We start from the raw sequence: 23699 nt of genomic DNA, 5'->3' as shown, positions 1-23699 counted from the left end.
TGGGACTTGATCCCCGGACCCTGGGGTCACGCCCTGGGCTGAAGGCGGAGCTAAACCGCTGAGCACCGGGGCTGCTGGAGAAGTGGGTTTTGAACTTTGTTTTGGTGGGAAAGCTGGTAGCTACGCTTCCACGTCGTGCCCAGGAGTCTCTGGGCTGCCCCACTGGTCATGTAATTCAGCACGGGACAAAGAAAGGCAGTTTTTAGAGATCTCTGTAATTTTTAAGCCATTTCGCTTATATGTTGTGCTGTCCTTCAACGTAAAGTCTGAAGGTCTCGATTTCTTTTTTTTTTTTTTTTTTAGGAAAAATTTCCATATAAATAATATGCTCATTAAGAACTTGGTGTATTCTTTCTATCTTTCATTTCTGGAGTTTGTTAATACCTATATTCAGTTATTTCCACGTTACACTTACATGTTTACTGAATTTTACAAGAATTGTTGGATTTCACACTTTTTTTTTCTGAATCCTAAATATTTATAACGCCTGCATCCATTTTACTGTAAGAAAGTTATTTATCCTATATGTACACATACACATGCACACGTACATACGAAAAGTCTATACGTGTCTGTGTGTGAACATATGTGTATGTGTATTTATATACGTAAAACGTCTTATCTTTTATTTTACGCCACACAGTCATGGCTCTGCAGCAGAATCTGTAGACTTTTCATGCTTCTAACATGTAGCACCAGAGAGAAGTAGGTTCCCAAGGGCTTCTTTAGGGAGAGATCGGCCTTCTTTAGGCCTGCTCTTACACACAGAAATTGGAGAATCCTTATCCTTTCTCATCTGCTTTTCAGTGAGTTTATCTCATGCATAGACCCATGACCCCAGCCGTGTTGTAGCGTGTAGCCAGCATCCAGCACCTTCCTGGGCACAGTAGGTCACCTTGTCGGAATGATCCAGAGAAGCTCTAACTGATGAGTCCCCCTGAGTCTTCTGGACCATTAGCTGACCTTGAGCTAGCTGCGTAAATTTTCTCAGCCTCTTACCTTACATACTTGGTGGGACTTCAAATGAAGTAGGAGAAAATCATTTGTAAACCTTTATAAGGAATAGAAACATGAATATTAATATAAACATGCAAAAAAAAAATAAACACGCCTCAACAAAGTACCTGTAGGAGAAGCCAGCGTAATTATTTTAAATTCTTGATTACTAACTTTATAAAAATTCAGGGACTTCTGGAACGGCTCTCTGTACCGTTCCTATATCTTCAAGCTTAACAGTACTTGAGAAATATCCCAAGTCTGGGAAGAATCACAACTGCCCTTGATTGCACGAAGCCAGGAACTTAGTCTAGCGGTGAAATGAGTACCTTCTCATCCCCATCTCTGGGCCTTACCCCAAAAGAGGATGGAGAGGGCCTGCAGAATGTCCTCAGGGGTCTATTCAAGAGGCAATTAACATTCCTCCCCAACCAGTCTCTGGTTGCTCCCTTTGCACCCCCGCGGAGCACTTAGACCCCTCCTCACCCCTGGCCTGGATTCTCCTAATCATATTCAAGACCTTGGCTTTTAGGCTGAGCTAACCTTTATGACCAATTTATGGGCTATTTTCAAAGAAATTTCCTAGTGTTTTACAGGGACTTCATTGACTTTCGTAAGACCTCCTCAGTGTATTCATTATAAGGAACCACATTGGTCTGCTTTTCTCCTCTTCCCCGCGCGCCGCCTCCTCTGTAGGAAATTACTTTGCAGGCAGAGGCTTCACGCAGGGAAAAGACGTCTCCTTGTTCAGAGCAAGCGATGTCTGTCTTCTGCGGTACCTCGACTGTCCTAACATTCTCAGGCGTGAACTTCAGTCTCTTGATTAATATTTATAGGCTGCTCTCCGGGTGCCTGGAAGGTTGGTGCCATGGGGGTGGGCAGGAGGGGTGGTACCGGCCGTCAATACAGGAAGACACCAGGGTGGCCGAAGGTCCCACTGTCAGAGGAAGCCCCGGGACGCATCCTGGCTCCCTGGGGCGGCAGCACCCACTGTACGAGGCCCAGAAGACCCAAGTGGTATCTACTTGCTCCTGGTTTGCTCTGCGGCTTTGAGGCACTCCCTGTCGTTTGAGACCTTTATTTCCCCAACAGTAACGGGGACTGAATGACTGTCGCCATGGGACTCGTTGTGAAGAGGACGGGGGCATGCCCAGGAAGCTGCCTTCCAGACATTCTTCTGTTCTCAGAAAGGTTAAAACTAGAGTATTTTCCTCCCCCTGGGAAGAAGAGACTCCCAGGAGTGGCGTGGAGTTACAGGCCCTGGAAAGGAGGCGTGTGCCCTTCACTCTGGTGGCTCTCAGGTCGCGCCCGTCGCTGGAACAGTAGGACGATACTGCAGATCTCCAGGGGATCCCGACACAAGATCGGGGCGGACTTGGAGATCAAAGGAGAAAATAATGCTTGGCTGTCCACTGGGATGGAGAACTGCGCATGAGCCATTTGTATAAGTTTCTCTTTCTTTTTAAGTTTTATTTATTTATTCACGATAGACATAGAGAGAGAGAGAGGCAGAGACGCAGTAGGAGGGAGAAGCAGGCTCCATGCCAGGAGCCCGACGTGGGACTCGATCCCAGGACCCCAGGATCGAACCCTGGGCCAAAGGCAGGTGCCAAACCGCTGAGCCACCCAGAGATCCCCCATTTATATAAGTTTCTAATCTTGGTCACTAAGTCAGCAAGTGATCTTTCAAAAATTATCTTGTGTTTTGTATCAATTTTCATGAGTTATCAATTCATCGTTATTTGCTCGGTCAACACATATTCTTGGAGAATCCAGTATGCCTAAGATATCATAGAATGCTGTCCAAATTCTAGGGTTTAGGTCAAATGCTGCCTTTTGCATGATTTTTTAAAAAGATTGTATTTATTTATTCATGAGAGACACAGAAAAAAAAGGCAGAGACACAGGCAGAGGGAGAAGCAGGCTCCATGCAGGGAGCCCAATGCAGGACTCGATCCCAGGACCTTGGGATCACGGCCTGACCCAAAGGCAGACGCTCAACCACTGAGCCGCCCAGGTGCCCTGCATGAATTCTTTATGGATTCCCTCAGTTGTAGGTAATTTCTCTTTGCTTTGGCTTCGTACTTTCTAACTTTCTCATCCTACTTACCATGTGATGATAAGTATTAATGTCATTTGTGTACATGTCGACTTCCTACACTGTAATTCTTATTTATCATCAAATCCCTAAAGTGCACATCCCCTGCTAATTTACAGATAACTCAGTAAATCTGTAACAGAAGGCTCGGGAAAACAACAGCAGTATAAGACGGTCCAGGATGTCATATGGGCAGATGAGTGGTGCAGGTAATAAATGTTCAGGGATGTAAGAGAAAGTGGATTGATGAGGGGGGACAGCCGCTGGGGAAGTAGTCAGGGTGGTAGTGGGTGGAGGGGAGTGAAGGCATTTCAGGTAAGAGGAGAAGCATCAGCACGTGGCACAAGTGGAAAAGAATACACCTTTGGGGAGCCGGGGAGGTGAGGCAGTAGGTGACCCCTAGAGAGGAGGGGCCGTCGCAAATGTCAAGCTAAGGCAGAGTCTTCTGAAAGCAAAGGCTAGTTACTCAAAAGTGCCGGAGCAAGTGAGTGACAGGATCAAAGAGATATTTTGGGAAGATTTCTGCGGAGTGGTAGGAGTGGTATGCAAGGCGGGGAGAGCCTGGAGGCAGGGAGAATGGGAAGAGGTGGTGCTGGGCAGGAGCGCTGCGGCCTTGGCACAGGTGCGAAGGCTGAGGGGGACTCAGGGACTCGGGGACTCGGGGACTGATTCCAAAGAGCAAGGCCCGGCAGGAGCAGCCAGAGGGTGGAATGCAGATGCACCCCCAGTCTTTGTGTCTGGATGACTGGGGAAACAGCCGTGTCAGTCAGGGTGATGGGCAAAGCCAGGTGGGGCAGCTAGTGCCTTGGCTTTACAGGGCCAGCCTGCGAAATGCCCGGGGTGGGGGTGCGGGCGCAGCAGGTGTTCGGGGTCGGGGCGGCGGGGGCAGAGGCCGGAGCGCCGGGCAGCCACCTGTCACTGCCACCAGCTCCTTGAGGCGGGACCAAGCGTGGCCTGTCCTGCCCGGCTGCTTGGGCCTGGGGGGCGCTGGGCGGTGGGCACCTGGGGCACCCCGCTCCCGGCCGCCCGGCCCCACCGACCGAGCCGCATGCACCGGTGGGACTCGCAGCCCTAAACCACGCAGCAACAGTCCCGGTCCTCTCGCCCTCCTGGGAAATGCTTTATTAGAACAAGTTGCCAAAGTTAAGTTTTATGACTTATTTTAAATTCATAAAATGACTTGAAAGCCCTCAAGCCTGTTACAGGCAGGGCGCCCAGCTAATTGGCGTCTGCTGTTGCTCAGTTCTCAAGGCCCTCACCATCCTAAGACATGGAATTTTCTTGAAGCCAGGTTAAGAAGGATAATAGTGGGGGCGCCTGGGGGGCTCAGCGGCTGGGCGTCTGCCCTCGGCCCAGGCCGTGACCCCGGGGTCCCAGGATCGAGTCCCACATCCGGCTCCCTGCAGGGAGCCTGCTTCTCCTTCTGCCTGGGTCTCTGCCTCTCTCTGTGATTCTCATGAATATAAATAAATAAAATATTTTTAAAAATAAAAATAATAAAAGAAAAAGAAAACCAGAAGTTAGCTAGAGCTCTGGGTTGCTGCAGGGCTGAGGGTGTGTGTTGCCCCCGCACGTCTGCCCTGGGCCCAGGCTTCTCGGGAGAGTAGGGGCACCGAGCGGGAGGCCAGGCCTTGTGCAGGGGGCATGTCCCTCCCTCCCGTGGGCCAGGGGCAGGGGGGGGGCGGGTGGAGGCAGGGGGCAGGCGGCCTTGGAGGTGCTGGACCCCGGCCCCTGATGCTCCCGGAGGCTAGTGCAGCGGCCAATGCAGCCGCACCCCTGGGTGCACACCCACCACGTCCTGCCTGGGCCCTGACTTCCCCGCCCACAGACACGGGGCTCCAGGACGGTACAGGTGCCCGGTCCTGGCCTCGGGGTCACACCACTGCAGGGACACCAGGTACCCCAGGCCCTGCCCCGCCGGGACCACAGGAAAGGGCCTGCTCCACCTCGGCAGCAGCTGCAGGGGGTACAGGGGGTGCAGGGGCGCAGGGGGCGGCAGGGGTACAGGAGGTTGCGGGGAGGGAGCCGGTGAGTAGTAGGTCACGGGGGTCACTCTCTGGAACCACTGAGCACTCCATCCCTTTTCCGTGCTTGTGGTGACCCTAAACACCGAGGGCTGTGAGCCGGAGCAGAAGCCGGAGCAGAAGCTTGCCCACCTGCCCACCTGCCCACCTGAGAGAATTCCCTCCCCGGTGCCTTTTCCTGTTGGGTAAGGCTTAAAATAAAATAAAATAAAATAAAATAAAATAAAATAAAATAAAATAAAATAAAATAAAATAATAAAATAAATAAAATAAAAAATAAAATAATAAAATAAAATAATAAATAAAATAAAATAAAATAATAAAATAAAATATAAAATAAAATAAAATATAAAATAAAATATAAAATAAAATAATAAAATAAAATAAAATAATAAAATAAATAAAATAAAATAAAATAAATAAAATAAAATAAAATAAAATAACTGATTCGTAAGAAGGAACTGCTTTTCTGATGCCAGACTCTGAGGCGCCCACTGCCACAGGGTTCTCCTGGACGGGGCCCAAGTGCAGGCTCCCTGTGACCCAGGCCGCGCGGGGGGCGCTCTCCCAGGTCCCCTCCCGGCCGCCAGGCTCACACCTGCCGTGGCTGGTGCAACGAGCGTCACCTGCCAGCCGAGAGGCCCTGGCTCAGCGCTGGGCATCGTGTGTCTGGGATCCCACGGAGCAGAGCCGAGCTCAGATCCTGATGTTCAATCCCTGTGACCTGCGGCCCGGCCCGAGGAGAGGAGCGGGTGCGCCCGGGAAGCAGCAACGCTGAGTCAGTGGCCTCCGGGCTCCGGCTTCAGAAACCTCCCAGAAAGTTCAATACTGTCGTGCTTTCGTATTGTGATTACTAGAAACTGCAATCGCAGTTGTTTTCTTTAAAAAACAAACAAAAAAAAAGTGTACCTAAGAATTCAATTTTTGTCTCATTGGAACATGGGCAGTTTCTGTAGTCTGAGATCACGGAAACTTCTGAAGGGACATATTTCAGGCGTTACGGAGGGTGTGTGAAAAATATGAAATAGTGATTTTTTTTAAAAAACTCTTTAAAATCTTCCTTTTGATCTGGGTTGTTTTGTGATTGATTTTTCTTTTCCCCCTCCTGTTTCCATTCGGGGAGACTCCCCACTGCTTGTCCCCCCGGATCCACGCCTCCTCCTGTTGCTTCTCCATCACCTGGTGGCTTCATCCTGGCCTGGTGACCACCGCCCTGGTTCCCCGTCTGGCCCACTCGTGGCGTCGCCAGGCCCACGGCCCTTCCCACCCGGAGCTCTCTCCCTGCAGCTCGGCCCCGGCGGGCCCAGAGGCCCGGCCCGCTTCCAGGCCCAGCGGTCCCCTGCCTGGAGGTAGCTGGGGCCCCCCACGCGTGGCTTCTCAAGTTGGATCACTCCGAAGTATTTCAGAACCAACATCTCTTCACCTCCTGGTGTCTTTGCGGCCCACTTGGCTTCAAACTCTTGCATTCGATTTTCCTCCTCTTTAGCCTTAGCTTTAGTGGGTCTATTCGGAATTGGGTGTGCCAAGCTCCCAGACTCCCGTCACTCAAGTTTCTTCTTCAGGGTGCTACATCGTGTACGTCCTCTGTAAAGCCTGGCCCACGGTCGGTCACATCCCTCCCACAGGCCTCCTGCCGAACGTGCTTGACGCCTCTCCCTCCGTTCTGGAATGTGCTCGCTCCTGTTTCTTTGCAAATCTTCGTGTTTGCAGAGCCGTGGCTTAGAGCTTGGGTGCTGGGGGCCGGGTAGCCTGGGTTCACATGCCCGCGTCACCATTTCCTAGCTGAGCGCTGCGGTGCAGGACACTTACACTGTCCGAGCCCCAGTATCTTCACCTTTCACATGGGGGTGAAACAGTAGACCTTTCTGGATGAGGCCGTTGTGAGCACTGAATGAGTCCCTACCCACGAAGCGCTTGGAATAGGTCCGCTCAGGAGGACGACGACTTATTCACACGCACCCCCCATTTCACCGGTCTTCACTGTCCCAGCCTATGACTCTCCCCATTTCTCTCTTCTTTTCATCTCCTGAGGATTGAACGCAGGGCTCTGCACATAAAAGTCGCTCAACAAATATCTGTTGAAAATCTATAGAGTGTGGGGAGACGGCCGGCTTCTGTGGATTTGGGACTTGCCTCTTAGTCGCCTGAGAACAGGACAGCGTGTATCTTGTACTGTGTCCTTGGTCCCCGGCCTAAGAGGGCCCGGCATACGTAAATGCTCATAATCAACTATAAATGTTTGGATAAATGAATGAATGAAATGAATTGTCAAATTTTTCAAAGTTCAACTTAGGAACCACTTGAGTCACGATGAAATAATCTATTATTTATTTATTTATTTATTTATTTATTTATTTTTATTTTATTTTTTTATGATAGTCACAGAGAAAGAGGCAGAGACATAGGCAGAGGGAGAAACAGGCTCCATGCACCGGGAGCCCGACGTGGGACTCGATCCCGGGACCCCAGGATCGCACCCTGGGTCAAATGCAGGTGCTAAATCGCTGAGCCACCCAGGGATCCCAATAATCTATTTTTTAAATCAAAAATAATTTCTATTGTCACTAATAACAGTATATATCAAGTATAGGGCACGTATGTACCCACCTCTGAAATATGCACACACACACAGTACATAGTGTATCTGTTGAGTGTATGTTGTAAAACTATATGCATCTTATATATAAGCATGTATATTTTTTGAAAATTAAAAAAAAGATAAAACATATGCAAGCCTGTAACTAAAAATATCTATTTGGTATATGCCCATCTTCTGGGGGGTACTTTCTTCAGATGCATGTGTAGATTTTTTAAAAGATGTGTAGATTTAAAAATAATGAAATTGGATCACCCAGTACCTAATAATTTATAAACCCCACTATTTTGTTTATGTACAACCGTAGAGTGAACTGGGTGTCCACTCTATAACAGGCACCAAACGTGGGTTACAAAGGCCATCAAAGTTTTGTTCTTTTCCTTCTTTCTGCGCATCTACTCTCTCAGTCCTCTTTCTTACCGACCTTGTCTACTTGGAAATGTTACAATTTAAAAAACACAGTTTCCAAGAGGGGGAGGCCTAACCTACCCTAGAACATATCAGCGTTCCAGAAAATACGCTTCATAACTTTGCCTCATTCTACTACTTCGATTTTCCTTTTAGCTAGATTTTTTTTTATAACAATCTTTCTTAAAAAAAAAAAAAAAAGATTTATTTATTTATTTATTCATGAGAGACACAGAGAGAGAGAGAGGCAGAGACACAGGCAGAGGGAGGAGCAGGCTCCATGCAGGGAGCCCAACGTGGGACTCGATCCTGGGACTCCAGGATCACGCCCTGGGCTGAAGGCAGACGCTCCACCGCTGAGCCACCCGGGCATTCCAGTTTTAGCAAGATTTTATCTATTTTGTTTTACACGATGTACAGCCGAAATTCCCCATCGATTTTAGAACAAACCCTGTAGTCAAGGATTCAGTCATGGAGCGTACAGGGGGCATACGCTTTGGTAGATGTTTTCAGGGAGATCAAAGCATTTTCGTTTGCTATTTAGCAACTGTACCCGGGGGTGGGGGGTGGGGGGCATCTCACAAGTAGCTGTCTCTCCCTCTGGGAGGTGTAAGAGTCAGTGAGGCACCGCTGCTCCTTCCACAGACCATTTTTCTATACAAAGGACTCTCCATTTAAAGGTCAGGATAATGTCAAAATAGCGGGACAAAAGGGCACGACAATGGACAGAAAAATGACAGCGATCTAACCAAGAAGCCATCCAACTGCATTGTAAATGGGGTAAAAGTAACAGAGACTGTGTTGAATCAAATGAACAGGTTGGGCCGCACCGATGATGACATCCTCGGGTGACAAGAGTGTTCGTCTTTACGGAGCGTCGTGTGTGTCCAGGAGGAGGCTGGTGGCCTGGAACCAGCAGACCTCAGGCTGTCAGGAAGCCACCTTGGCTTTCACAAATATCTTTTTTTTATTTTATTTTTTTAATTTATTATTTATGATAGTCACAGAGAGAGAGAGAGAGAGGCAGAGACACAGGCAGAGGGAGAAGCAGGCTCCAAGCACCGGGAGCCCGATGTGGGATTCGATCCCGGGTCTCCAAGGTCGCACCCTGGGCCAAAGGCAGGCGCCAAACCGCTGCACCACCCAGGGATCCTGCTTTCACAAATATCTTGTTCCTCAGCTCCTCAGTATCATAGAAATGGGGAAAAAAAAAACAAAACAAAACAGGAAAACTATTTAAGAAGCAACATGAATTTCAATTTCAGATTTATGAGGTAGTATAGATAAGGAATCATACTTAAGGGACCTTTTTTTTGGTTTTGTTTTGTTTTATTTATTTATTCTATTTATTTATTTTTTTAATAAATTTATTTTTTATTGGTGTTCAATCTGTCAACATATAGAATAACACCCAGTGCTCATCCCATCAAGTGCCCCCCTCAGTGCCCGTCACCCAGTCACCCCCATCCCCCTTTGTTTTGTTTTAAAACAGCAAGATTTTTGTTCCCCTTGGTTCGCTGAAACAGCATGACGAGTCAGTGTTTGACAGGAGCTCAAGGTATTGGGGGATGGATTTCAGGTGGAACCTGCGAGTGGAGTTAGGCACATGCCCGATTCACAAGGTTAGCTGAGCTTTGAGTCTGGGGACAAAGGGGTAAGAATGAGGAGAAAAGGCAATGTTGATAATACTGACATATCTCATAAAGGGTAAATGGGGTAATTTCATTATGCTGGAGGATAAGTGATACTTAATGAAAGGACAAAGCTAGTTCACGCTACAGAAATGGACAATTTCCAGAAGGTCCCTACGCTAAGTCATGCCTATAACCAAAAGAAAATCACCACGTACATACCCAAGTGTCCTTGCAGGCGTTTTGAAGAAGTGTGGCAGGTGTTCTTAGTTTCTAAGGGTTAATAATCCTGGCCAAGTCAGAGATAGTTCATTATTCCAAAGGTCCTGTGAAAGGAGTTTTTTTTATAAGTGTCTTGATAGCTACTAGTAGAAAAGGACATTTTTGTGGGACTAGATTTTAATTTGCTCGGAATTTGTCTTCTGAACGTGTCGTGTGTAAAGAGAGTGACAATCTGAAAGCTCGGTGCAGCTCGAGCTGCCCAGGCCCATTCTCCCTGCCTTTCCCTCTGTGGTAGGTTTATGCAACCCCAACAGGGTGGAATGATTCCTGACCTATTTGCTTTGTCAAGATACTAATTGTCCAACGGACTGTTCATGTATCAGAAGGTCCTTGGGAATCAAACCTTATCTGCCCCTCTCTTTCTTTCTCCCTGCCCTCCAGCCCCCTGTTTGGTACAACTTTTGTAAAGTAAATTATTTCAATGACCTTGAACATTTTGTTCACATGCTTTGGCGGGGGGGGGGGGGGGGGGCGGGGGGGGTGCGGGAAGCAGGGGTGCAAAATGGTATCTTTCCCAGCATTGTGTTACCAAAGATAAAGGGTCCCTATTAGTTCAAGTTCTACATAATATTTCTCAGGCTTCCAACTTATGAATGCACCGATAACTAGAATATTAAAGCTAGGTGGGAAGACCTTTACTGATAACATCAAAACCCCTTTGATTTACTGGAATCAGAAGATATTTAAGAGGCGGCTGGCCGGCTCAACCAGTAGAGTGCGTGACCCTTGATCTCAGAATTGGGGGTGAGCCCCATGTTGGGTGTAGAGATTACTTAAAAAAAAAAAAAAGATATTTAAGAAATTGCTTAGTTCTGCTCTGACCCTAAAGAAAACATGTTCATTTTTTTTTCTTAATATGAGTACTATATAGACAGTGAATGTGTGAATTTGTGAAAAGTGACAAATACGTCTGTGCGCTCTGCCCAACTTAAATATAAAACATGATCAAAATCAGCACACAGTTTAGTTTTGTCTATTTTTTCTACTTGATCGTAAATGAGAATCCAAAGTGCTACCAATGGAATTTGAGTTCTGATTGTTCCACAGCCCTTGCCAACGTTTGATATCCATGAGCGTTTATTATTATTTTAACTAACGACCTTAGTTTCAGGTGTGCGACGTAGTGATTTGACAAGTTCATACATTCTGCTGTGTTCGCCACAAGCATAGTTACCCTCCGTCCTTTCTCTCACCGATATGATGTCATTGGCTGTATTCCTCACGCGCTGCCTTTTATTCCCTGTGATTACTTATTCCCATAACTGGAAGCCTGTGTCTTTTTCCCTCCCTTTCACCCTTTTTTACCCCGCCCCCACTCCCTGATATCAATAAATGTAAAAATGTTGCTTCTGTAGGGTTTGGAAATGGTATCTTGTGATTTTAATTTGCATTTCCAATGATAACTAACAAGATTGAACATCTTTTAATATTTTTTCATACATTTTGGTTTTCTTTTCAATTGTGCCAATTTTTCTCTTGGGTTGTTATATCATTCTTCTTCTTCTTCTTCTTCTTTTTTTTTTTTAGAGAGAGATCAAGAGAGAGAGAGCGTGAGCAGGCGTGCGTGAGCCAGGGGGAAGGGCGGAAGAAGATAGAGGGAGAGAGAAAATCTTAAGCAAGCTCCATGCTCAGCTGGAACTGATGCAGGGCTCGAGCCCACCACCCGGAGATCATCACCTGAACCGAAATCAAGAGTCAGGATGCTTGACCATCTGAGCCACCCAGGTGCCCCTGCTTATATTCTTCTTAAAATATATAGAAAATTTTCAAACATTTGGATGCTAATCCTTTGTCAGTTATGTTTTGTAAATATATTTTCTCAGCTAAACTTACAATGAGAAAATATATTTTAAGAAGAATGTAACTATCTTCTCAGTTTAAGACTTACCCTTTGCTTCTCCTCATAGTGTCTTTTTTTTTTTTAAAGATTTTATTTATTCATGAGAGACACAGAGAGAGGCAGAGACACAGGCAGAGGGAGAAGCAGGCTCCTTGCAGGGGAGCCTGACGTGGGATTCGATCCCAGAACCCAGGGCATTCAACCGCTGAGCCACTTGGGCATCCTCATAGTGTCTTTTAATAAGTATGTTCTTAATTTTAATGATATCCAACATACAATTTTTTATAATAATGTTTAACATTACATTAAAGATTCATGTTTATGAGATCTTGGTCTACACCAAGGTTATATGTTCTCATCTAGAAGTTTGTTTCAATCTTCATGTTTTGGCCTATGACACATTTTGGAATTTTTTGGTACTATGGTGTGAGGAAGTCGGGTTTCCTAATTTTTTCTATCTTGATACCTAAATGAGCCAGCACAATTGATTGAGAATATTTTCCACTGAATTGCAATGACATCTTTGTCATAAGTCAGGTTATTGTATGTGTGCGCCTCCCGGGCTATTCTATGAACATATTCGCATCCTCTCCACATACCTTTTGAGAGGTAGTGTTTCTAAAGCCTGGATCTATCAATCCTTTTCTTTACAGTTTGCACATTTTTACGTCTTCCCTAACTCAAAGCAGTAAAGATGTATTTACTTACATATTGTCTCCTGAAAACTTTACAGTTCCATCTTTCAAAAGTTTTAAGAACTTGTAGAATTTAAGTATTTAATCAATTTGCAACTGATTTCTGAAACTGGTCTGGAGTAGAAATCCAGTTCTGTTTTATTCCATATATATTCCAATTTGTCCCTACATTATTTTATGGAATAGCCCCTTGTTTCTTCTTTGAGCTACTATTACGATCTATCACAGATCACATTTCCGTATACTCATAGGTTTGTTTCCAGGCTCTATGTTTTGTTCTATCAGTCTATTTGTCTATTCTTGTGTTAGGACCCCACCACCCTAATTACCATAGTTCTAAGACTTCCAACATTTTACTTCTTTCAGGAGTATCCTGACAATTTTGGGCCATTTATAGTTTCACATGAATTCGGAATAAATTTGTCAATCCCACAAAAATCCGTGTTAGGATTTCATTTGGGTTATTTTGGATCTATAAGCTAATTTAGTGAGAACTGTCATGCCTATAATATTAAATTTTCCTCCAGGTGTATGCAGTGTATCTCTGAATATTCTTTAAAGGATTTTCTTTAATGTCTTACATAATTTTATCCACGGGGGTATTATATTTGTTAGATTACAGATAGATGACTATATTTTTGTTATTATTACAGATATATTATTTACTATCTTAATCATGAAGTCCAAATTATATAGATATGTACTTCTATAAAAGACACATGTAGGTACAGTTTAGCAAATCACCTTACAATGAATATCCATTTTAACAGTCCTCAGGTCAAACCATATGATATTTCCAGCCCCATAGCAAATATTCCTAGTTGCAACCTCTCAGCCCGTCCCCAGAAGTCACCACGATGCTGACTCTTTAAGTAATTAGATATGTACTTTGCTTTCAGTTTTAACACCTACATTTACCATCTTAAAGAATGTAGTTTAGTCGTGGCTGTTTCTGAACTTCATATGAATGGGATCTTTATGCATTCTCTGTCTTGTTTCTTTTATTTAATATGATGTGTGTGTGATTCGTCCGTGTTGTAATGGTATCTCTTTGAAAACCTAGATTTTTAACATTTTGTCTCTCTGGAGCTAAGGAATTCAATTGATTTTGTAGAGATTTTGTGTATAGGACAATGATCGCTTCTTGGCCTTTTGGTTAAGATCAAGTGTTGTATATAGGACAATGATTTTCAGACTTCAGACAACAGGTGGTGCAGAAGCGTGACCCCAGAGAGAAGGAAACATCAGTGAGGAGGACCCTACAGAGGCCTGTTTGCTACAGAGAGAGTTTCAGGTTGAAGGCCGGTGGGGGAGAACTGAACAGCCTGGAGGGCTCCTCAAATTCAAGATACTGAGCCCAGAATCCAAAGGCTCCAAGGCTGCTGGAATTCTCGAGGCAGAGGAGCTCAGATGAAAGAGCTGAAGGCAAATCTGCGGCTGGGTAAGGAGCAGCCTCCTGTGCGGACTCACTCTCTGGGGTCAGGGAAGGACCTTCAGGAAACCGTCGAGCACACAATCCCCACACTTCACACAAGGTGAGAACAGCTTGTGTTCCTGCCACCCTGGGTGGAAAGATCTCCCAACACACAGGGTACCATGTAGAACCCTCAAGGGGTCCTGGGTGGCACCATTAGTCTCCACCAACAGGACATTCATTCAGTCCTGCCCCTGAAAACAAGGCCCAAGGGGCTCTGGGGGACCTCACCATGGCCCACGACGAAATCAAGAATATTCATGAGAATACGAAAACATCCAGGACCCAACGAAGTAAAATTCATAATATCTGACATCCAATAAAAAATTAACAGGCATTCGGCACAGCCGGGTGGCTCAGTGGTGGAGCGTCTGCCTTCGGCTCAGGTCATGACCCCAGGGTCCAGGGATCGAGTCCCCGGGGAGCCTGCTTCTCCCTCTGCCTATGTGTCTGCCTCTCTCTCTGTGTCTCTCATGAATAAATAAATAAAATAAAATAAAAATTAACAGGCACTCAAATAAGCAAGAAAATACAGCTTAAAATGAGGGGGAAAAATCAATTAATTGAAATGAATCCAGAAATGACACAGTTGAAAAGTTATTCCACAATGACAAATGTTTTCCAATCCTTAAGTCATTTCTAGTAATATTTGTTTTTATATTTTTAATACTATTCTTGTACTTCTCTTTTTATTTTCCCATTTATTTTATTTCCTATTAATTTTATGCTTCAAAAGATAAGGTTTTAGCTCCCTTGTCATCTTCACACATACTTCCCTTTTTTTTTTTATCCCCACACATACTTCTTGATCCTCATTTACTCCTATTTGTTGTATTATGATTTTTTTTTGTTGATCTTGACATGGTTAAGAATTTTGTTCCAAACTAAGATAAAAGGGTATATGATTACATACCCTCTCTTGTATGACCTTATTTTTTTCTCTTTTGCTGAAGGTTTGTTTTTTTGTTTTGTTTTGTTTTTTGGTTTGTTTTGTTTGTTTTTTTGGTGTGTGTAAGCGTCACAATAATTGAACTCTAAACATTCCAACAGGACTACAAAATTTATGTCAATATGGACAATTAAAGTAATATGTATATTTCACTTTTTTAAAATCCTAGAGATGTCCTTCTTGTCCTTGCTATTGAGGTGGTGGTCATTTGTGATCAGCTTTAAGGAGACTACCTTTTGGGCCCAGTTCTTAAATGACTATAGTGAGCAAAGATGGTCTGCTAACCAAGCTAATCTCCAGTGGAAATGTAGAGTGAGAGAGAAATTAACCTCTGATGTTTTAATTCACTGAGTTTTTGGGAGTTGTTTATTATTGCAGCACAACTTAGCCTGTTCTGACTGATGTAGTTTCCCCCCATCTAAAAATAACTGCCCAACATTGGTCACCTTCACTTTTCCTCTGTCATCAATCTAGAAGTCCTTTGACTCCTTCCTTTTTCTTTCTTTTTCTTTCTTTCTTTCTTTCTTTCTTTCTTTCTTTCTTTCTTTCTTTCTTTCTTTCTTTCTTTCTTCTTTCTTTCTTTCTTTCTTTCTTCTTTCTTTCTTTCTTTCTTTCTTTCTTTCTTTCTTTCTTAGATTTTATTTATTTATTTGAGAGGGAGAGTAAGAGTGCAAGAGCAGGGGGAGGTAGAAGCAGGCTCCTCACTGAGTAGGGAACCCCATGCAGGGCTCCACCCAAGGACCCGGGGATCATGACCTGAGCTGAAGGCAGATGCTTAACCTACTGAGCCATCCTGGCACCTCTCTTCCTTTTCTTATATCCCTGTTTTTCAGTATCTCAAATCTTCCTCTTATTTTACTTTCTTGTTTTGGTAGCAAATATTCTTCAGTAGCTTCTTTTTCTTTTTTTTAAAATTCTCTCTATACCCAATGTGGGGCTTGAACTCACAATCCCAAGATCAAGAGTCGCATGCTCCACTGACTAAGTTAGCCAGGCACCCCTTTTTGGTAGCTTCTTATATTATTTCTTTAATAATATCCTCTCTGCCATTTTATCTGAGCTTTCTTTTCAGAATTTCTATTATTCAGATATTGATCTCCTGGATTGATTCTCTGAGTAACTTATCTTTTCTCCACTATTTTCAACCTCTTTCTCTTTTTGTTCTACTTTCTTGGAGATATTTCTCAATATTATCTTCCAAACTTTCTCTTGTTTTTGCTTTATTTTATTTTTCCATATACATTTTTTAATTTCCAGGGCTCTTTTTAAATTTATTTTTCTTTCTTTCCTCCTTTCTCTTTCTCTCCATCCTTCCATCCTTCTTTCCCTCCCTTCCTTCCTGTCTATAGTTTAGTTTTTTTTTAAAAAAAAAAACTTATTTGTGCTTCTGCTTACTGCATTTTCCCCCTATGTGCTGTTTTCCCTTCCCATACCTTGCTAGGGGTTTTAACCAAATATCTGAGGATCCTTGACTATTTATTCATATTATGAGTGATGCACTGCAAAGCTAATTAGAATCTGGGGACATGAGTCTCACCATGATGACTCTGCACTAGAATTCTAGTAGGTGCTCTACAACAAATTTACTTTGGAAAATTTCTTTCCATTACTAGCTTGCTAAGATGAAATTAAAGAAGAAAGACTGGGATGGATTTTGTATTTCAACAATGTTTTCTTGGCACCGTTTGAAAGCATCATATACTCTTTAACCTTTAATCTGTCAGTGTAGTTTCCTAAGGGTTGGGTTTCTAGCAGCTATGTTTCAGAGGGCTTTGCTGCCCTTCTCCAAGGAAAGGCTAAAATTTTCTACTTTTTAAGAAGAGGGTGGGAAGGTTCACAGTGCTGCTCATGCCGCCTATGTTTAGGGCTGGCACTGCCCTCTCTTTGGTCTATGCCATGCAGAAGTTACGATTTTCCTTCCCAAAACAAGGATTTGGCCAAGAAAAACTGTGGCATACATACTTTACGGAGTCAACTTAGTTTGTTGTTATTCTTACGTGTTTTGTGTTTAATATAATTTCTGCTTCATAAACAGCCCATATGGAGTGAAATCTCCTCATGATAGGTAAGGCATTCATGTGACACATTTTAAGGGTAAGAAAAGGTATTTACAAAATTTTTTTCCATGAGTCTCTCCTCTGTGGTTTAGCTACTTTCTTTTCCACAGCATAGCTGTCCTCCTCCTCTTCATCGTCACGTGGCAATCAAAAGACCAAGACTTTTTTTTCTTTCTGCAGTTCTATGCTCTTCCACTTACTTCCCCAAAGAAGAAGGAAGAGTCAGAGGCCCGTTCTAATTGTTAATATTAGCTGTGAAAGTGTGTCTGAGTTGCGTGAAATGCCAAAGGCCATTTAGCTAAGATTCTTCCTTAAGCGCTAAGCTAAGAAATTTTACACAAAAGTCTAAGACGTTATTGGTAGAGTGAAAACAATGAGAGACAGCCGTAAGATGTCACAGAAGAGGCCCACACCTGAGGCCTTTCCTGCCAGGAGGTTCTAAGCTCACTTCTATCAGTCACTGGCAAGCCCCTGGCCCCTCTGAGCCTCAGTTTCTGCATATATAAATTAAAGAGGGTTGACTTCACTCGATCACCCCTGAGGTCTTTTGGGGTCTAACATTCTTTTGTGCTCAAAACAACATCAACTCTGGAAAATATTCAGTAAGACATCCGCACTTCCTTGTCTACCTGTAAACTTCATTAATATTACTGTATTCCGTAATTGCATATTTTTCCTCTTCGCTACAAACTCTGTTTTGTTTTTAAATATATGAAACAGAGGGCTTCCTGGGGGGCCCTAAAATATCCCCCATTCTAGGCACAAAATGGCTTCTTTTGAGGAGCTCATGTTCTAGTCTCCAAAACCTATTAATGCTTTATGTCACATAACAAAAGGACTTTGTAGATGTAAGTTAGGGATCCCCAGATGGAGAGGTGATCCTGGGTTATTCAGGGGGGCTCAATCTAATCACTAGGGTCCTTATGTGTGGAAGAGAGGAGCAGAAGAGGTCAGAGTGATGTGATGTGAGAAATGAACCTACTATTTATTGCTGGCTTTGAAAATGATGGAGGGAGCCATCAGCCAAGGAATGTGGGCAGCCCCCATCAGCTGGAAAGTCAAGGAAATTATTCCCCGACAGGACCTCCAGAAAAAAAATGCAGCCCTACTGAAACCTTGATTTTATTTTATTTATTTATTTATTTATTTATTTATTTATTTATTTATTTAAAGATTTTATTTATTCATCCATGAGAGACACAGAGAGAGGCACAGGCAGAGGGAGGAGAAGCAGGCTCAAGGCAGGGAGCCCGATGCGGGAATCAATCTTGGGACTCCAGGATCACACCCTGGGCCAAAGGCAGGCACCAAACGGCTGAGGCACCCAGGGATCCCTGAAACCTTGATTTTAGCTCCGTGAAACACACTATAGTTTTCTAACCTCCAGAGCTATGAGATAATAGATCTGTTTTGTTTTAAGCCACTATGTTAGTGATAATTTATTGCAGCAACAATAGGAAACCAACACCATTTGTCACTTCTACCCTTTTTTATATTCTATCATCTATCTATCATCTATCTATCTATCTATCTATCTATCTATCTATCTATCTATCATCTATCTATCTATCTATCTATCTATCTATCTATCATCTATCTATCATCTATCTACCATCTATTATTTATTTTTGAGGGAGAGAGAGCGTGTGTGAGTGGAGGGTGAGGGGGCAGAGGGAGAGGGAGAAGCGGGCTCCCAGCTGAGCAGGGAGCCCCATGCAGGGCTCCATCCCAGGATTCTGGGATCATGACCTGAGCAGAAGACAGACACACAAGCGACTGAGCCACCCAGGCATCCCTGTATCGAGCAAATGTACTTAGGCTCTAGGTACTTCTGTGCATGCTGTGCACACATGTAGCAGCAAACACGTCATTCTGCCTTAGTAATCCAGAACTATGCCATATTACTTGTTTATATTATAGCTAAAGGAATAATTAGAAAATTGATTAATTATGCTTCTGTGTACCATTATATTCCCAAATTTAATTAGTCCCTGGGACTATGTTTTATTCTTAGAATTCATAGACTATTGGATCTGGAGAGAACCATAAATATGATCTAATGAAATGTAATACTCTCTTTTTACAGGAAAGGATATTTTTACCTGTTGAGGTTAAACCCATGAGTTTCCCATAATCATCCAGCTAGTTGCCTATAACAATAAGATTACAACTGAGGACTCCTGGCCTCCAGTCCAGGGTTTGTCCCACTATACCATATTCTTTCCAACTAAAAGTATTAGGACATGAAAATATTTAATAAATCTGGTCTCTTAGTGTGAAATACGAAAGAGTGTAAAATTCAAATGTGCCTTGTGTAGCTGAATTCATTTGCACCAAGAAGCAAATGAATATATAACTCAGTGGTTCTGATCTGGGTCCCAAAGGGTATATATAGGACCCTGTGAGCAAATCCCATCTCCAGTACTTCTCAGCAATGAGACCCCAGACGAGTTGTTTAGCCTCTCCACACCTCCGTTTCTTCATCTGTAAAATGGAGATGGTAATTGTACGGAACTCATAGGGTTGTGGCAGATTTAGTATACTAATAACTGTCACACTCATGGAAAAAAGGCCTGGACCACATTTACTACCAAATAATTATGAGCAATTACATCATCAACAGTAGGTTATATAATAAAGACTATTTTAGTTGAACAAAAGAACACTTTTTATTAATATTAATGCTATTAATATTTGTTCTTGCTGCGCTTATTAGCCACCTCTTGTGGTGAACCCTGAACCCTAAAACAAGGCCCATTGTTCAGGTAAGCTGCCTGTAGACGGGGATCTTGTACTCTTCTGTACCATCAGACATTTTGTGGACAATTAGCACATGACTATCATGAGTGCTCTTGCTAATTGCAACCGCATTAATACCACAGAACTGTACAATGGCTGGTTTTATACTGTCATTTCTGCAAGCTGCATTGTTTCAAGGACAAAGCGGCTGATGTACTGTTTCGTTTCTCTCATAATGCTGAGCATGGGTATCTGATAGACTTGCTTAGGCTGGCAAACTTTTGAGCAGAAGTGCTAGATTTGTATGCATCTTCGAGATGGGGGCAGTTCGGAGCTAAAGTGAGCTAGGAAAGAAATAGGAAGTGAAAAAGTAGAACGGAAAGACATAGGTAGATAGAGGAAGAAAAAAGAGGAAGGAGGAAAGAAGGAGCCATGAAGGGACATGAAAGATAAATGAAACTTAAATGGAGAAGAGTTGAAGAGGCAAACAGGAGACGCTCCGGGCAGAAGGGTTTTCTATGAAGCGTTTCTGGTGCCAGATCATCGGGGCTGCTCAGGCCGTGATGTGCATCGGAATCAACTGGAAGGCTGGGCAAGACAATCTCCTGAGTCCCATCTACGGAGATCATGGCCAGTAGGTCTGAAGGCAGTGGAGCTCAGTGCCAATTCTAACGAGCTGGAGGGGACACAGACACTGACCGTTGGTGTGAGGACACTTTGAGAACTTCTGGGTTAACCTATATTCACACAAAATAAATGGAATCGTTCTTGGCTCTTTTTTTTCTTTTTTTTTTTTTACTGAGCTATATCTTACATATAGTGAATTGTACAGCTCTTAATGGTCTTGGTCTTCTAGCATAAACAATTCCCTGTTCAGTCATATAGAGATTTTTCTGTTCCCGTATATGTCTCTGTCAAGGACAGCAAGAGACTTTATGGGATACAGCCCTAGTGTCCTCCAATGATGACATGAACTTCAGTAAGTAAGTTTTTTGGCTTTTTGAAGAAGAACATATACTCTATACCTTGGAACGGAATGCCAGAGAGCTAGAAAGCACCTACATTATGCTGATTGTCCCAGGAATATTCCTGGGCTCCTCCAAGCCATAGCCTCTTGTCTATCTCTTATTTCTTATTCCATTCGACAGGAGGAAATTTGGGTGTGTTATATCGAATTCTCTCCCATTTTCCGAATTAGCAACTCACTGGATTTATGTCATACGTAACTTGAGATGTTGGGCAAGGAAGCTATTGAGATTGAAATCCGTCAGCGGTGTCTCCCAGACTCCAATGTCCATCTGAACCTGTTAAAAAAAAAAAAAAAAAACAAAACTGCAGATTCTGATTGGGTGGGTCAGGTGTGGGGTTCAAAATCCTGAATTTGTACCAAGATCCCAAATGGTATTGATGTTGCCAGTCCACGGATCATTCTCAGTAGCAAGGCCCTGTCTGGTGTTGAGTAGGTGGTTCTCTAACGTTAGCAAGTATCTGATAGCTGGCGGGCTGGTTAGAACGTGGACTTTGTGGCCTCTACCCCCCCCCCCCCCACAACTATCTGATTTGATAGGAGTGGTGCCTGAGAATTTGCATTTCTGAATTCTAGGATGATGCTAAGGAAAGTGCAGGAAACACACTCTGACAGCTGCTGATCTATTGACCCCCCTGCCCCCCACTTTGCTGATGCTGATGGACTTTGCCAGCAATTGACACTGGTAGTTGATGACAAAGGAACATCTCTGACAAAGTCACTAATGGTCTCTTCAGTGACAGACACAATGGACTCCTCTCAGTCTTCACATTCCTGGGCTTCTCAGTGGCCTTCTCAGTTGGTCCTCTCCTCTTGAAGCTCTTTATCTTTTGGGGTTACAATAATAGAATTTTCTTTGTTTGCTTCCTACTTTTCTGACTGAGACTCTGTTCTTAGACTCTTGTGTAAATTTCTATTTTTATCTCTCCCTGTGCTTCAGCCTCAGAATTGTGCCTGAGTTCAGCCTCTTATCATCTGCCACCTAGACCAAGTCAGCACTTGTCTAATAAATCCCTCCACCTTGGTCGAGTCTCCAAGCCGCCCTTCCCACCTCTACCAGAACGATCTTTATAAAATACAGGAGTGATGGTGTTCTCACCCTGCTTAGGACACTTGGTGGCCCCCTGTTTGCCTTGCGATGCATTCTAAGCCCTTCAGCTTGGCTAGTGTGGCCCTCTATAATCTGGTTCTTATCTACCCCTTCTCTCACCACACCTACTTTGGAATTTTACTTAAAAACAACCAACTCCCATAGAGGCTACATGATTTCATATCTCTATACCTCTGTTTGTGTTGGTTTCTCTTGCAAGATTTCTTTCCTTCCCGATCTTCCCAACCTGCTCAAACAGCAAACACCTCAAATTTCATGTGTCTCTGCTCTTGAACCCTATTATGACCATCCCAGGAAGCACTGACCTCTTTCTTCTTGTGCCGACACATTATAATGACATCAGTCATAACAGATTTTAAAACTCTCGAGAACAACCAAAAAATTTACTTTTTCAGCTCTGTGCCCCTCAGTGTCTGACATATCACTTGCTTTTTCTTCCTGAAGAAGTGAACGAATAAGTGATTGAGGGAGAAGCAACTGATAAAGGCCTTTGGTGACAATGTTAGTTTCCTGAGTCTGCTTAACAAACAGACCACAAAACAACAGAAATGTATTCTTTCTGAGTCTTGGAGACCAGAAGTCTCAAGTCAAGGTGTTGGCAGGACCACACTCTCCCTAGAAGCTCTAAGGAGAGATGTGTTCCCTTCCTTTTCCAGACCCTGCAGTTTCCAGATGTTCCTTGGCTTGTGGCTGTATCACTCCAATCTCTGTCCCTTTTCTCCTCTTCTATTTCTCTATCTCTCTTTTTAACTTTACATAGGCTCCATATCCAAGGTGGGGCTTGAACTCATCACCCTGAGATCGCAAGTTGCACGCTCTACTGAATGAGGCAGCCAGGTACCTCCTCTTCTGTCTCTTATAAGGACACTCATTGTTTTTAGGGCCCATCTGGATAATCCAGGATAGTCTCGTCTGGAGAACCTTAACTTACTTTCATCTGCAAAGACCCTTTTCCCAAACAAGGTCTCATCACAGGTCCTGGTGGCTAGGACGGAGACCTATCTTGTCGGAGGCCACCATGCAACCCACTGCAGTGACTATAAGACAAGCAAGGATAGTGTCCATAAGTAGAAATTGGAAAGAGACAGATAACCTCATCTTCCCTCTGGATCCCATGTAATAACAATGGATAGAAGGTGGTAGACATATACTCTACTACTCTAGTTGTCTTCAAATCTGTTATCAACCAAAGAAAAACCCTTTTTTCTTAAAAAAAAAAAAAATCACCGTGTGTGTGTGTGTGTGTGTGTGTGTGTGTGTGTGTGTCTTGGGTTCCAGGGCTCAAGCACCAAGAGCATTCTCCTTTTTGCTTAAATCATACCAAATCCTTTTCCTTATGCTTACAAAATAAAACACAAAGGTCTCATCTACTGGTCTTTCTGAACTGATTTTGGTTTTCTTGTAACTTCACATTTGTCCTGGAGGAGAGGACACCGTTTCTCTTCCTGGTACGGTACCTTGCCTTTGTCACCGCTGGGCACTTAACAACCACTTCTGATGGAGCCGTTAATTGGTATTGGATGAGAACAGAGACGTGGGGTTGGGAGAGGCAGTTCTGGAAACTGTGAGGCCCGGAGACTGGGCAAAGGTGGGGGGAGGCCGATCCAGGTCCCAGCCCCGCCTCTTACCCTCCGGTCGCACATGATACCCCAGCACCAAAGCCAGGGGTTTCCGGAGTGGACAGACTTCATTTCCATCAGTGACTGGCTTACCACCGCCAAGATCAGCCTTTCCTCTGACTTCCCCAGTTGAAGCCCGGAGGCTTTCTCGTC

This window comes from Canis lupus, chromosome 12 (genome assembly GCF_003254725.2).
Source record: "Canis lupus dingo isolate Sandy chromosome 12, ASM325472v2, whole genome shotgun sequence".
NCBI lineage: Eukaryota > Metazoa > Chordata > Mammalia > Carnivora > Canidae > Canis > Canis lupus.
Note: the sequence above shows the minus strand (reverse complement) of the source record.